Source organism: Nestor notabilis, unplaced genomic scaffold, assembly GCF_000696875.1.
Source record: "Nestor notabilis isolate BGI_N333 unplaced genomic scaffold, ASM69687v1 scaffold10404, whole genome shotgun sequence".
NCBI lineage: Eukaryota > Metazoa > Chordata > Aves > Psittaciformes > Psittacidae > Nestor > Nestor notabilis.
In genome coordinates, this window is record NW_009926090.1 from 25,900 (window position 1) to 29,674 (window position 3,775).

A 3,775-nucleotide genomic window follows, 5' to 3' on the forward strand; every position below is an offset into this window, starting at 1 on the left:
GAAAGTAGCATATGCACTCATATTGCAGTTTGCATATGTGTATAGCACATTTATCATTGCCATAGAAACAGCAGTGCTGATTTGACTTAATTTCATCAAGTTTTTTTTTAACATTTAATTTCCTCCTGAGTAACAGGGGTTTTCCTTCCCATTCTGTTGCTGAACCCTACTTAGTAAGGTGATTTGACTATCTTTTATGCTCAGGAGACTTTCTTGGCTGATTATGTAAAACATACAAAAAAAAGAACCCATCACAACCCCCCCACACAGTGCCATACCCTGCATCCCTTTCCCCCTCTTCATTCCCTCTTCTCCCCTAAAACACCAAACCCCACCACATTTCTTCATAGTATATAAAATGGGAACACTTTAAGTTAAGAAGTAAAATAGGGGGTTAACTAACCACAGAATGGTTTGGGTTGGAAGGGTCCTTAAAGATCAACTAGTTGTAACACTCCTGCCATGGGCAGGGACACCTTCCACTAAACCAGGTTGCTCAAAGCCCCATCTGGCCTCAAACACTTCAAAAAACACCACCACCACCAAAAAAAAAGCGCTCCTTCCTTCCTTCCCCAGCAAGCTAGGGGAGAGAACAGGGAGACCAAAAGTGACAAAACTCCTGCGTTGAGATGAAGACAGTTTAAGAAGTGAAGGAAAGAGGAAGTAAACAGTGACACAAAGGCAGTCACTTGCCGTCTCCCACAAGCTGACTGATGCCCAGCAGGTCTGCAAAGCAAGATAGCTACCTACCCCAAACTGTCTCCCCTTGGTTTCTATTGCTGAGCAGGGGCTTGTACGACATGGAATATCCCTTTGCTCAGCTTGTACGACATGGAATATCCCTTTGCTCGGCTTGGGTCAGCTGTCCTGGTCGTGTCCCCTCCCAGCTTCTTGCCCATCCCTGGCCTACTTGCTGAGGGGCAGAGTAGAGGGAGAAGAGAAAGCCTTGGTGCTGTGCAGGTACTGCTCAGTAATAGCCATAGCAGTGGTGTGTTACCAGTGCTGTTCTACTCACAAATCCAAAATACAGCACCATGTGGGCTGCTGGGAAGAAGATTAACTCCATCCCAGCCAGACCCAGTGTAATGGCATCTATTTGCTCATACAGACTTATTTCAGAGCTTGAGGCCAATTGGTTCATAGGCATTGTCACTGGCATTATTTATAAAATAGTCTTAAAGTAAAACTAGATGTCACTTTTTAGCAGATTTTTTTCTTACTTTTAGACCAGAAGTTAATGATGTTTTCCACACACCTTAGATTACTTCATTTTTCTTTAAGCGATGTGTGACTGTAATGCCTACATGCCGAATGTACACATAGTGTTAACTTTTGCTATAGGTGATTCTGTTGTACCTTAATAATACTGACATTCCCCTCCCTCCCCACTTATGGAACATGCAGATACTTGAGTTGAAACTTAAACTGTGTGTAATCTCATTTTCAATATCTTGTACCTTTTTCCCATCTTTTATTCAGTCTGCTCCTTAGCTTGTCATACAAATATAGTGGCAGATTACTGAGGCCTCCTTGCCAGCCACATATGTCAAAGCAGAGAACCACAACAGCAGTGGGGGAAAGGGGAACTTTTAATCTTAACTGTGTTCAGGGGCTTAATCCAGCATTAAAAATGTTCCTTGGTTTTCCCTGTGGTAGGCATATTAAAGAATTAATTTGCATTTAGTTGTACTGTGCCTGGACTCTGATACTTTTCAGGAAAGGAGTTAGCATTTAATAGCCTTCTGCAAGTGTCCTCTGCCTACATGCACCATTAGAGTAACCCTGCGGAGCTGATGGGGCCAGCTTTTCGGTTATCTCCTATATAGTAGGTGCACAAAATAGTTTGGAAAATAGCACAACCTCTGTGTTTGCATAAAGGAGCCTCTGTACTGTAAAGTCCTTTCTTAGCTGTTCATCAGCCACACAGTGGAAAATAGAGTGGAAAGAAAAACTGGTACCAAACTTACTGCAACCTCAGAGCATGTGATTTTTCTTGAAGTTATCCTTACTCTGTCAAAAGGAGATAGATTTCACCAAATTGGGTTGTGTTCAAGAAGGCCTATTTCTGTGGTGTATTTTGGTCTCTCCTATGCTTTAAAGGTGTTTGAAAAATAAGAATTTTATATGGTTGGGAGGTTTGGGTTTGTTTTTGTGGTTTTTTTTTTTTTTTTTAATTTTTTTTTTTTTGTGTTTTTTTTTTTTTTTGTTCTTTTTTTTTTTTTATTAGCTGGAAGGCCGTTGTTTAAATTTGCAGGGGGTGGGGAAACTTTAAAAGATGAATGTATACATGAATGCTTTATGTCAGGACCACACTGGAAAACAGCAGTACTGGAAAACTATGAGAAATTATCGTTGATAAACAGGGTTATAGCAGGAGGGTTGGAACTGGATGATCTTTAAGGTCTCTTCCAACCCAAACCATTCTTTGATTCTTACTCTAAAGATTTTTACTGCCTATTTTGTTGGACATCTGAGTACTTAGGAATGAAAACTTTAAGTGCTTTGGTGAGTGTTGATCTTGCTGCGTATTTAAAATGCTGTTCACCTGTGGCTTCTCCTCCTGGCCCCACACTAAGTTTGTTACAGTCTGGAGGTAACAAAGTTGTAGAACAATGAACCTATGTTCACACTGTAAGATCTTAAAGCTATAGGAAAAGTATGTACTGACTTCTGTTTAGTATGACTATTTTTAGACTCAACATGCAGGCCTGGCATCACTGAATTTATTAGCACTAGAGACATGTTGTCTCAAGGCTTTTGGTTGATGCAGCTTTACTTTCATTAAAGTTTAAAAAAATGTGTTAAAATATTGTACAACACATTTAGTTTGTTGGGTTTTTTAATGAGGAAAATAATTTCCAGTGTTTTAAACAGTAAGTAGAGTACAGCAGTTCTTTGAGCCACATGGTAGCTAGTGGTCTGAGGAATATGAAATGGAAATAAAGGAAGAGGCTCTGCACTCACAAATGCATACTTCCATTGTTCAGTACTGTAAGTTTTGCATGTGTATAACTGTAAATATAAATTATTGAGTTTTGGTGCCCTCATTTTGCACATTTTTTTCCCCTCCCTTCCCCCACCCTTACAGAGCAACTTCGCAGATGGCCGCTTGCAATCCCATTATAAATCAGGCTTAGTACAGAAGGGTTTATATATTCAGGCTAAGTACCAGCGGTTACGTTCTGTTGGTGTAAGGGGATTTACCACTAATAAATTCAGAGATGGATTTTTGAGGAAAGAAAAGGTAAGTTGGCTTAATTTATTTTTCACTAAGCCAGTTATAAAATAAGAATATTCATAATATCCATTCTAATATTTAAATCCCCATGGAATAACTTGGATAGGATTTTCTGGAATATTGGCTCTTTTGCTTTACAGGCAAACTTGATTCTGCCATCCTATCTCTTCCATGTTTATTCCATGGAAATCTGCTGAAACTGGTAACTGGGAGATGCAGAATCTCAGAGCTGGCCTCTGAGATTCTGCACTTGTCTCTGTTTATGTATTCTCTCCTTGGGCTCGGTTGAACTCTCTTCCTATTGATAGGAAGAGAAAGTGCCTGTCTATGTAAAAATATTATGTTGTCTTAGGCTACAGTTTTAAATCAGTGTGAAGGGTATTAATTTTTTTACTACATCTGTGTGCTTTTCCTCTTTGTTATGTTACTTCAAATTAAACATATGCTTTAAAGTACACAGTGCAGTACTGTTCTGAATAAAGCATCCTACGTTATAAAATGTGTAAAATTCAGCTGCAGCTAAAATCATTAGGCACA